Source organism: Toxorhynchites rutilus, chromosome 3, assembly GCF_029784135.1.
Source record: "Toxorhynchites rutilus septentrionalis strain SRP chromosome 3, ASM2978413v1, whole genome shotgun sequence".
Lineage (NCBI taxonomy): Eukaryota > Metazoa > Arthropoda > Insecta > Diptera > Culicidae > Toxorhynchites > Toxorhynchites rutilus.
In genome coordinates this window covers 17,113,568-17,126,466 of record NC_073746.1, presented here as the reverse complement: position 1 = coordinate 17,126,466, position 12,899 = coordinate 17,113,568, and the positions used below count along the sequence as shown (strand labels likewise).

Here is a 12,899-nt window from a genome sequence, read left to right as displayed (position 1 = left end):
GAAGGAAACATCATTAAACGTTGACATCGGCGTTTCTGAGGAACAGGTATAGATGAAGTAGAAGATCAGGATCCCGGCTACCTAAGATATCCCGGACGGGGATATCCGATTGTCTACCTTGTGCTCTCAGTGCTCTAGAGAGCTGAGAGCGAGCAGCATGGAACCGGATACACGACCAGACAACATGCTCGATGTCGTGGTAGCCATCGCCACAATCACAAAGATTGTTTGCTGCGAGCCCAATGCGATAGAGATGCGCGTTTAGGTTGTAGTGATTGGACATAAGCCGAGATATCACGCGAATGAAATCACGACCTACATTGAATCCCTTGAACCATGCACTCGTCGAGACCTTAGGGATAATCGTGTGTAACCAACGACCGAACTCATCTTCACTCCACATGCCAACTAACGAGTGTGTCCTGACGAGGAATGTGAAAAAATTCATTATAGGCAATTTGCCTTTCAAAAAGTGTGCCTTCTGAAGCGCCCACCTTAGCTAGCGAGTCCGCTTTCTCATTCCCCGGAATCGAGCAATGAGAGGGAACCCATGCTAAGGTAATCTTGAATAATTTTTCGACCAAAACACTCAATGGCGAATTATTCTTGTTAGGAAATAAGATGAGCGTTTATCAACTTTCATTGAGCGGATTGCCTCTATTGAGCTGAGACTGTCTGAAAAAATAAAATAATGGTCGATGGGCAGTGTTTCAATGATCCCTAGAGCATAGTATATCGCACCCATTTCTGCAACATACACGGAACAAGGATCTTTGAGTTTAAAAGAGGCACTGGAATTTTCATTGAAGATGCCGAAGCCAGTGGACCCGTTTATGAATGAACCGTCAGTAAAGAACATTTTATCAGATCCAACTTTCCCATATTCTGCCGAAAATATCGGCGGAATAGAATCGGAGCGTAGGTAATCTGGTAATCCATGGATTTTTTGTCGCATGGACAGATCAAAAGTGACAGAGGAATTGCAGAAGTATGGGAAGCAAACTTGGTTGGAGATGCCTGGTGAAGGGTGCACGTCGTGGGTAAGGTACTCATGGTATAAAGACATAAAACTTGACTGAGGAGTCAGTTGGAGTAGATTTTCGAAGTTATCAATCACCAATGGATTCATGATCTTGCAACGGATGAGAAATCTGTAGGATAATTCTGTGAACCGAAGAGTAAGCGGGGGTACTCCTGCCAAAACTTCGAGACTCATCGTATGTGTCAAATGCAAACACCCCATGGCTATACGTAAGCAACGATATTGTATTCTCTCCAGCTTGAGAATATGAATCCTGGCAGCTGATCGGAAGCAAAAACTGCCATATTCTAACACTGATAATATCGTTGTTTTGTACAACTAAATGAGGTCTCCTGGATGGGCACCCCACCATGTTCCGGTTATTGTTTGGAGAAAATTGATTCTTTGCTGGCATTTCTGTTTCAAATACGCAATGTGTCTTCCCCAGGTCATTCATTTTTGATTATATTGTATTTTCAGAAATATTCATTTTATATGTCCACGTGGACATTATCTAAACCTCCTCCTCCCTCCATTGGCAGGCAAAACTGAATGTGGGGAACATCATCATTTCATCATCGATTTCTCTACATCGACTCTCTCTTTTGGACATAATTCAACTGCAAACACATTCCCAGCTGTATTTGACAATGTGAAAGATAGGTCAAAGCCACATCTATCGGATTCTATAGCAAACTCAAATTGGAACGTCTTTGCAGTTGAGTTATTAACTAAAGAGAAAGTTGATGAAGAGAAATCGATCAAATCACGTACACCCCTTTCATTCTGAGCCCCTCAATTATCAATATAACATTCCTCAATACAATTCCAATACTGTTTTCAATTGATTTCACGTTTTTGTTAATTTTATAAACATCGATTTAATAAAACATGAGAATGTCTTGTTTCTCGAATTCATGTTGGAATTAAAATAGACAGCTTTATGCAAATGATTCGATATTCATTTTAACACTTTTCATTCTTTGTTTTTGAGAGGCTTTAAATTTTACAGTTCATTCGCCTCTAGAATTCTAACACTTCAACGTTTACAACTGTTATGAAGAATACGAACAAGCAGTATTTGTAGAATTACTTCGTTCCTTGTTTGTATAAGAGAGACTTTAAACTTTGCAGTTCATTCGCCTCTTTTGTAAAATTCGATTTACGGATTTCCAAACAACGGAATGGACAAAATTCAAAACCAGTCGTAAAAGAACGAGCTTTCGCTAACCGTCAATTTGAACTATCATGAATTGCGTTTACTGCACTCACCCCTCAACGCAAAATTATGTGTGCTCCTCCAACCGTCACTCAATCGTCACGCTCTTTCGCTCGGGGAAATGTTGACAGCCTATTTCTGTTCCAATTGGAACTGCCAGTGGGAACTGTCAAGCACTGTGCGTGCATCGGTCAAATAATTCGCACTGCTGCTCCGTTTTGTGTGTTGTCATTCTCTGTGTGTGCAATTTTCGGACAAGGAAGAAAAGAAGGGAAATTGATGTTTTCTGCGTGATTATTTCGTGTGACGGTGAAACCAGCAAAGACTGAGTTTGTGCTACTTGTAATCTATCGATCGTCTGGCCGCTGTGTTGTGATCTCGGAACTCGATAAACTGTGAAAAGTTTGATTGTTATTTGTGAAAAAAGTGTTCCGTTTGTGTGTTATATTGTGAAACAGTTTTGTAGACAGTCTGTGTGTCAGTGTGGAACTAGGAACTACGGCAGAATTCTGGTAAGCTTTAGTGATTTTCCTCCCTTCCGGTAGAGGGATGGGATTTTTCATGTCTTCGGATCGAAGAACCCCAATGAGGAAGCAATGGCGTCGTCGTCGCTTCCTTTGATGTGGACGAGGTTCCGCATTGATAACAATGACCGACGGGGACTATCGCGTAGCTTTGATAACGCGCACTGGCAAAGAGTGTTACCTCCTCATTTGCTTCCTTTAGCGAATTTTCCCATATCGATTTTCTGTCAATATATCACTCACCCACTTTTTCTAGTTGGACATGATAAACAAGTCTCCAGTTGGAATCACTTCCTCTGAAATTGCAAGCACTCTTATCAGTACACCTTGTCTGCTCGCAGCTGGTCAGAATGTAGCCGCGTCTTCGGCTAATCGATAGCGCAGTGGGCTTAAAATAGAATTTGTCGCAAAAATGTACGGCACGGAATTTTGTCTACTAGTGGGACACTTTGGGACTGCGGCTGTTATGTATGTTGCTTTTATCGATTTAAGGTTATGTCAACGCCATCTTTATTCCTGCGGACAACCCTCAGTGAAAGTCCGAGCCGCATGAAAACAAAACGAACATTTTGGTCAGTTTTGTAATCAGTGCAGCAAATTTGTGTATTTTTATTTATGTTTTTTGACTTTCTGCATTGCTTTTGAACCGCGTTGATGTTAATACTTTTTTTTTGTTCTCAATGTGGAATCATGGAATCCAGCGGAATATGTTCGTGTTCGGTGATCCAATTTAATCAGACGGTGTGTTGTTTTTTTTCGTTACCTTTTTTTTTGCTCATTTCGCTGTTTTCTGACGTCCGGATGAGACGTTTGCGAAAAGAACAGGGCGAGAACGAGCGGAGGAGACGACGAAATAATCGCTGCTGGTGGTTGTTTTATTTTGACGTTTTGTCTCACTCTCTGTCTCGCGCGGTTCGACCTTAGCACCAGATATAAATATGGCACGTAGACGACGGCGCAGCGGAAATTCCGGACATTCCAGATCGAGAGGTTCTCGATCTTTTGGAGCGTCGTTCTTTGTATGTTGCAATGCGTATTTTGAACTCCTATTTGTACGATTTCGTACAGAGAACGCGATTCTATGATAGAAAGGTAGGGCGGAACTAGTTGGTCATAGGAGTAAGTTGGTCAGTGACGATATCTTGAAATCTGTAAGTAGGCTAAAAAACACGAATATGGTGTCGATTTTGCCAAAATCATTCACTGTTTGCGCATTATAATAAAATTTGTCCTAAAATAAAAGACGGGTGGGTAATGTCGGGGACATAACCGGAGTGACGTAGGACTATACAAAGGAGACAGCTTTTGTTAAATATATATTTTAAATATATTGTTTTATTTTCTTCTCCTACCTGAAAAATGGATTAGTTTACTGTTTACTCTTTATGAAAACGTTGCGGGTTCTGAAAAGAACCTTTGGTGTTGTGTTTTTGTTATCACTCGATATTCCCATCTTGTTCGGCTAAACCTTCCTGTTTAGCTATTGCGTTTGCCACTCGCCACAGCTTTCACAGTTGGAAAATTTCTTCCCATTCAGCTTGTGACATGTTGTTCAGTAAATTACATTTAATGCGACGTGCCGGAGAAACACTTTGCCACTCACTGAAACTAATTGTTGCCTTGATGAGCGCCGAACCGAAGCTGCTCTGTTCTTGATGCGGGTTTTCTGATTGTCGTGAGCAGCTTTGCAAGCCAACTCGAGCACTCCGACGGCCGAAACTTTATAATCGCTGTTAGGTATACTGGTGCTCCGGCACCAATCCGTTCGGCCTAGTTACCCTTGCGGAGCAATCAGTGAATGCGACCAACAGGGAACTGGAGACCTGCACGGTTCGAGTGAGACATCCTTTCCCTTAACTTGTCCTCCTTTGTTACGTCCACGATGCCGATGCCGTACAACCACACGGGTTTACGGTTTGAATGAAAATAAGATATTTATTTGGGGTCCGCGTGTTTTATACTCTAGCGGTACACACTAACAGGATAGAGACAAATCGGCAGACTCAGCCAGAGGGGCGAGTCCAACGAGACGAACGAATGAGCGTTAAAAGGGAGCGATGGCAAAAAAATACATTCATTACGATTTGTTCGCTCGTTGGATTCACATGCAGGCTAAAAAGGGTCCTTTTCAGGATCACAAAATTATCTTCAATCCAAAGAGTTTATTGTTTTGTTATCACTCGATATCCCCATTTTGTTCGGCTAAACCTTCCTGTTTAGCGATTTGTTGCCACTCGCCACAGCTTTCACAGTTGGAAAATTTCTTCCTATCCAGCTTTGTGACATGTTGTACAGTAAATTACATTCAATGCGACGTGCCGAAGCGCCACTCAGTGCCGCATTGGAGGCGATTTTAACCTGTAATTGAACATTTGCGATGACAGTGGTACAGTGTCGACTTTCAATGTGGGGTCATAATTTGGACCCCGAACTCTATGTTTACAAAAATGTCCAACTAAATATGTCGCATTACATGTCCGTCCAATTAGCTAAATGTCGAGATAAGTGTAAATTACTGTACTTTCAATCTGGAAACAATTTAAGAATTGATGAAAATTGTATAATCAGGAAAGTCCCCAACTATCAATAAGCTCAGAACAACTGCCAAATTCACATACTCATCATATCCTGGCAAACAAATTATGAAAAAATCAATTTGTGTTTTATTATTATTTTGGATAATGTTTTAGAAAGCATTGAACTGTATTTCCTAAACTCTTTCTTGGAAGGTTTAATGGCCCTGAAAAGCGCCTTGCTTTATGGAATGGTTCCAATTTAGAAAACTTAGTACTCGTGGTTTTGAAAAAAGCCATTTCGAACGCCCTCGATGCCGCCTTGTTCTGGATTTGCCACCAAAGCAGTTTGTATAAAGATCAAACTTTTTTCTTCTGCTACCAGCTGCCGTTTTGCGATTGCGTTTGCCACTCGCCACTCGTTGCAACTGCCTGTTGTTGTCATGATGTCCACCGAACCGAATGTGTTCTGTTCCGAATGCGTTTTCTTATCGTCGCGAGCAGCTTTGCCAGCTAACTCGATCACTTCGGCGGCCGAAACTATATAACCCCGGCTAGGTGGACTGGTGCACTGGTACTAACGCGCTCGTCCTAGCTACCCTTGCGGGGAACTCCAGATCAACATGGTTCGAGCGGGATTTTGCCTTTCCCTTTACTTTTCCTCCTTTACCATGTCCAGACATGGCTGCTTGGGTTGGTTTGTTGATGTGTTGTGATGCGAACCGATGTGGTGTACGGTTTGAATGAGAATGATCGTTACGGCAGCGGAGCGGGGATTTTTAAGCTAACTGGCTGGCTCGAGAATTACGCATGTGTGAGACTGCGACCAATGTTTCGTTCATTTTTTTCTTTTTCCTTTCCAATCGTGCTTCATTCTATTTCGCTGCTGCTCTGGTTGCCCGTTTTGGTCGGTACGATTTGAGGAGCACAAAATGGACTAATCAAAAATGGGCACATAGTGCATTTTGACAATGCTTGATATTTCACAATTATTCAATTATTTATCTCATGAAAAATGAAATGTTATTCGTTATGATAGATACGTAGATATATTTCCTATCAATTGATGCAAAAACCTTTGCGATCTATCGAGAAATGCTAGAGTTATAAGCGTTCCAAATCTTGCATTTTTTCCTACTTGTTCAGTGCCTAGATTTCCATTTCACCCCCTATATCTTCCGGTTAGACGTAGTCCTACGTCAAAATGTTAATGATCATGAAAAAATCGGCTCGAACGTAAAACAAAGGTTTATTGCATGTATTAGTTTTAAATGCTAAGGATTTTTTTTTTATCTGTATTTTAGTGATTTTCAACTCATTTGGCTGGTTCGTCACTTTTTACTTCCATTTTTGGAAGAATGTCGGGAGTGAGAATTGAACTCGTGACCTTTAGCGTGAGAGGCATGGATGTTACCACTACGCCAGATCGCCTCCACTGCTAATGGAAATCGATTTTAAAATTATTTTTATTGAATTTTCACGAATATTCTTTTTCATATATAGAGGCGCTAGTTGCTCACACAACAGCGGGATTAATTGACGATTTTACGTTGGATTTACAACCAGATGGCACAGAGAGTAAAATGAGGATATTTTGACGTGGGACTACGTCTAACCGGAATATATGGAGGGTAAAATGAAAACCTAAACACGGAACATGCAGGAAAAAATGAAAGATTTCGAATGCTTATAGCTCGAACATTTCGTACTGGATAGGAGAGATGTTTGCATCACTTGATAGGGAATATTTCTACGCATCTATCGCAACTAACAAAATGTTGTTTTTCATTAGATAAACAATTGAATAACTGTAAAATATTAGGCGTTATCTAAACGCCCTAACTGCATCGTTTTGATTGGCCCGATTTACGGTTTCCCTAACACAGCCATCAAAACCAAGCAGCCTTGGGGAAATCGGCATTGCAAATTCATACAAATCGGGGGTATTTTTGTTCCGATTGAAATGTGTTTCCCTAACACTGACTTCAAAACCGAGGTTTCTGGGGAAATCGGCTCTGCAAATAAATGCAAACTGCGAGTACTTTTGTCCTCGCTTGCCTTTATGCAGAGTGGAATATGTCTGTCCTAACATGATCTTCTAACCTTAGGAACCTGGGAAAATCGTGCAGCCACTAGAAGCGAATGAACTTCCCAGTTTCAAGCAAATTCGAGATTCGAGAAGTATGTACACTTTTGGGATGTAAACTTCAGAGGGAAATGTAAAATAAAATAATCGTTTGATAATTTTTTTTGTCTTTATTGGAAAGATTTTCAGCCTTAGGCTGGTTCATCAAACGTTTGATAATTCTTCCGTACATATATTTTGTTCTAGTCATCATACCAAACGTAAAAGGTCCGTCATTAAATTTACTTGTAACGAAGAACAATCAATCACAATAAATGAATTGACTTTACACGGCATTTGTTAATTTTTTTCACTCACAGAGCAAATATATTGAACTCAATTGAATTTGGAAACTGTTTCATTCAATCAAGAATTTAATCAATACAAACGAATGATTGCTAAGCTAAGGTAGTTCCACGTGAACCTTGCGGTTATATCATAGATATAACCCACTCATTTTTTTATTGAATTTTCACGAATATTCTTTTTCATATATAGAGGCGCTAGTTGCTCACACAACAGCGGGGTTAATTGACGATTTTACGTTGGATTTACAACCAGATGGCGCAGAGAGTAAAATGAGGATATTTTGTTTTTTTTTTGGTATGAAATTCGTTCAAATTTTCTAGAAAAATCAGAATATATCTTCAAATTACCCGGTTTCATGTATTCTTTCCACGCTGAAAAGGTTAGAAAATCATCATTTTACAATGTGTTATGTACATTACGAGGAATGGCTTGTTATAAGTATTGTAACTTTAATTTTTTTCAACTAAGTGAACGATGAATAGGGTGTTTTGCGCTAAAAATACTACAAATCCTTCTCGTATCGGCCCCTACATAATCAATGATATAAGCCAATTTGATATGATATCGATTTCATCGCTATTATCCATAATATCAATAATCGGTATGCATTATCAAACTTAAAATTTTCGAAGATTATCTATGACTTTGCTCAAATCGCGTGTTTAAACCATCGTAAATATACAAAACTCCAACTTTCTTACCATATACTGACGACATTCAATGGCTGAAATTAATCTAAATTGAAAAAATAAAAAAATTATAGGAGGTTGTGTCCAAGACACGACCGCATTGTTCACGTAGATCTACGCTGTAGTTTAATTCAAGTCGCTTGTTTATAACTGCGAATATTATTTTATAATGTTACGAAATTTTAGAAATAACCATTCTACCAGTTTGGTCGCACTGAAATATTTTTGACGTAGGACTACGTCTTTCATTTCTATACCGGGGTGTAAAATCAAAGTTTCGAAAACGAAAGCGTTACGCCGGAGACCGAGATTTTGAGCGTTAATAGCTCCTAAACAACTGAACGAAATGGTATGATAAACAATTCATTCGAAAGATGAAATGTAAATGGCGTTATATACTTGTTACTTTTTGATCCAAAAACTTGTTTCAATAGCCTTGAAATTGCTTTCAAAACAGGCTATTGAAATCATCAATCGGTATATAAGCGAGCGCCGCTCGGAAATCCACTCAGTTATAATTGAACAGTGATTGGAGCATGTTGTCGCTGTTGTGGTGAAGCTCTTCATTTATCATGAAGGCGCGGATGAACGCTGTCACAAAGAGCCTGTTTGTGCACCTTAGGCCAGAAGGGAATCCATCAGGAGGAGAGTGATGCCACAAACGGTTCCCCGGGAAGACATCGGAGCAGCCGCCACACACACACACATACACGCGCGGAACTCTTCGTTTGGATGCCATTCATCGATGCATCGGATGCATCGAGAAAATTCCGGAAAGATCTAATCGTTGCTGAAAAATAATCTGCCAGTTCCCCTGGGAATTGGAAAATACATTCATGCGAAAGAGTTTATTTTAATGTTTTCTATCCATGTAACACTGTGACTAAATATTTTTCAATCAAGTGCTATTAACAGATAGTTATCGAGTTAGCATTAACCACTGGTGGGCTTCGAGTATCGAGGAAAATCTTGAAAAAATTAATCGTTGCTGAAAAATAATCTGCCAGTTCCCCTGGGAATTGAAAAATACATTCATGTGAAAGAGTTTATTTTAATGTTCTCTAACCATATAACACATCGACCAAATACATTTGGTTTTGTAATTTTTCAATCAAGTGTAATTAGCAGGAAAGCTTCTTAAGATTATTCTTCCCCTTCAGTAGGATATTTTCGTATCCAATATTATATGCGCGCGCAACGGAAAATTATATGATTTTCAATCGATTATTGCTCAGTCGCCGAAAGTTTCAAACTCAGAGAGTTCATTCCCCTCTAATTTGCCTTCCAAATTGCTATCGTAAACCACACCTTCTCTCGATTCAATCACGGACAAAAAGCATACTTAAGTGATATTCTGGTGGTAAAACTCATTCATTATTCGTGAGGACATCGACAAGACAACATCGTTACTGAACGAGCTGAACGTGCTGGACCAGCTGGACGACGAGGGATCGAGGGATTCATTACCTGACCTGACCTGACCTGAAACGCAATCAGTTTGTTTTAACTGTGAGGGAGCACAGGAAAGACAATCGATCAGAAGGAGAAGAGAAGGTGACCAAGAGAGTATCAGCATCGAAAAACCAAAACCACGAAAAACCGCCACACACACATACGCGCGCAACTCTTTTCGTTTGCTGGTTATCGAGAAGAAACCTGGAAAGAAGTGTTCGTTGCTGCAACATAATCTGCCAGTTCCCCTTGGAATTGAAAATTACATTCAAGCGAAAGAGTTTATTTTAATGTTTTCTATCCATGTAATACTGCGACCACATACATTTGGTTTGGTGATTTATCAATCAAGTGCAGTTAGCAGGAAAGCTTCTGAAGATTATTCTTCAGAACAAGGTTTTTTGTATCCAATATTGGATGCATAAAATCTTGTGCCTCCAACGTAACGCTCTCGTTCTCGAAGTCCCCCAAATATTCATTTATTCATTCATTCAGATTGGATTTAGATTCATCTTCAAACAAATGATCCCTAAATCAACGATAGTCCTACGTCACCCTTGCGGTTATACCATAGATATAACCCACTTCCTGTTTTTCTTGTAGAATCATTTGACGATTATTGTTTGATGATTCATTTTTGTCCTCGCAGAACAATACATGCACGAGATAAGCGCAGTTATAATCCTTAGTGGAGAAAGTTTTGCTACTGGCAAGCGAAACCAAATCACATACAAAATTCCAGAACGACATTTACTTTCTTGATGAGTAAATAAACGGAATAAACTCTTTCTGTTAATCTCAGCAACCTCGAAAAGAGTAGCACTGCTTCATTATGATCAAGATTAGCGGAAATTCAATCCTAGTTGAAGGGAACCCAAATAAATTAATAACTTATTATAACTCATTGGATAACTTGGTATTCCCAAATAATTTTTTGGTGCACAACCTTAACACATGCTTCATTATAGCGTCAGTTCAATGCATTGATGCAATGTCAAAGGTACCAACGAAGCCTTTATGATGACAAAAAACAAACAATATCAACTACTTGGAAAAAGGCTGAAAATTTGCCTCAGCAGAAATTCATTACTAATACCCTAGTGCAAATATTTCCCTCCCGCTATCTCCCCTCCTTGTCGCCACGTTCGGATCGAACGTGGATGTTCACCCGCAACAGCGCAATACATTGAAACGCACGCACGTACACACTCAAATATCCATATACCGATGCCTTGAAGCAATTAAAAATGCACACACTTATCTCCGTTTTGCGTTCTTCTCAACAGAAGCCCTTTTTGTTAATATTGCCAGTCTTGATCACCTTAGCTGTCTTCCTTTGTGGAGAGAGTTTTGCTACCGTTATACGAAACCAAATCACAGACAAAATTCCAGAACATTTATTTTCTTGGTGAGCCGACGTCAAGCTAGGCTGATGATTCCCCACACAATTGTGTAGCTCAGAATCCTAATGCAATGGCGTCAGTTTGATGAAATTATTGCAATGCTAGAGTAATCAGCAAGTGAGTAATTTGGTCGCGTGCACAGCTCAATCCGATACTAAGGCATGTGAGACTTTAAACTTATTTAGTTCGTTCGTCTCTAACCTCCAAAAAGGCTCTTGGAAAACTTTACTTTTTCTTCGTATTACTTCTCCACTTCTCACCGTCCAGCTCGCCCAGCAACGATGTTGTTCAGTCGGTGTCCTCGCGAAGAATGAAAGTTTGCCTCAGCGAGATTCACTGTTTATACTCTAGGGGGTGCTCCCTTGGCCGAGTGGTTAGCGTCATAACTAACATGCCGGATGTTCGGGTTCGATTCCCGTTCTGGTCGGGGGAATTTTTCGTCAAAGAAATTTCCTCCGACTTGCACTGTGATCACGCGTATTCTAGAGCTTGCCACTCAGAATGCATTCAAGGCGTGTTATTTGGCATAGAAATCTCAACTAAGTACTAATAATAATGACGCAAGTAATACTACGTTGAGACGGCGAAGTTCCTCTAGGAACGTTTGTGCCATTGAAGAAGAAGAAGAAGACTCTAGGCAAATATACCCCTTTGTTCTTCTTCTTTTCCTTTGTTCACGGAGACTTTAGGTCTTACGATTTACCCTTCGTTGCTCGTTATTGACAGCTCTGTTCGGGAAAGCACACAAATGGACAAAACAAATGTATGGGAAAATGAAAACGCTTATAGTTTTCATGAATTTTAATCATTTACACACCATGGGATTGTAATGTAAAGCATATCAAACAAATCTTAGGGAATTTCCGATTCGTTTGGTATGTAAGTCGCCAAAATCCGTTCGCGGCAAAAATAGTTATTAACGTTAACTTTATTTCATAAAAACATGACCTGTTTTCTGATTTGGCACCCTTAATGAAAGACGTAGTTCTACTTCAAAAAAAAAAAATGAAAAATCACAACCGAATCTTGCTTTTTAGTGCGTAAAATAAACAAACACCCTCACTTTTGTGGTTCTGAGCTCTAATGTAGATGTCGCATGAGCTGATTCAGCTTTGCGTAAATTCGTCAATTGACGAATTTACGTTGGATTTACTACCAGATGGCGCAGCGAGTGAAATGAGGATATTTTGTTTTTCTGGTATGAAAGAAAAATCAGAATTTATCTTCCAATTTCCCGGTTTCACGTATTCTTTCTACGCTAAAAAGGTTTGAAAATCGCCATTTTACAATGTGGTGTGTGTATTTTGAAGAATTACTTGGTATAAATGTTGTAACTTTTATTTTTTCTCAACTAGATAAACGATGAGTAGCATGTGTTGCGCTAAAAATACTGCAAATCCTTCTCGTATCGACCCTTACATTATCAATGATATCATCTAACTTAATTTGATATCGATTTCATCACCATTATCCACAATACGCATGACCTGTATGCGTTATACAACTCGAAATTTTCGAAGATTATCAATGACACTGGTTCAATGGATTATCAAATTCAAATTCCATAAAATACATAAAATGTTATTATCATAAAAGATTATTTGATCGCGATGAGTTTAGAAGAAATTGATTTCTGCGTAATTT

The 12,899-nt window shown here is 39.5% G+C and overlaps 1 protein-coding gene across 3 annotated transcripts in view; it reads left to right on the top strand.

The window, feature by feature from the left end:
• Positions 1 to 2,413: 2,413 nt before the first annotated feature.
• Positions 2,414 to 12,899, top strand: part of LOC129775135 (stress-activated protein kinase JNK) — a 235,823-nt gene continuing 225,337 nt past the window's right edge. For all 3 annotated transcript variants that reach the window (XM_055779451.1, XM_055779452.1, XM_055779449.1), the window contains exon 1: positions 2,414 to 2,752. The gene's annotated coding sequence lies outside the window, so the exon portion shown is untranslated. The remainder of the gene's footprint in view (positions 2,753 to 12,899) is intronic.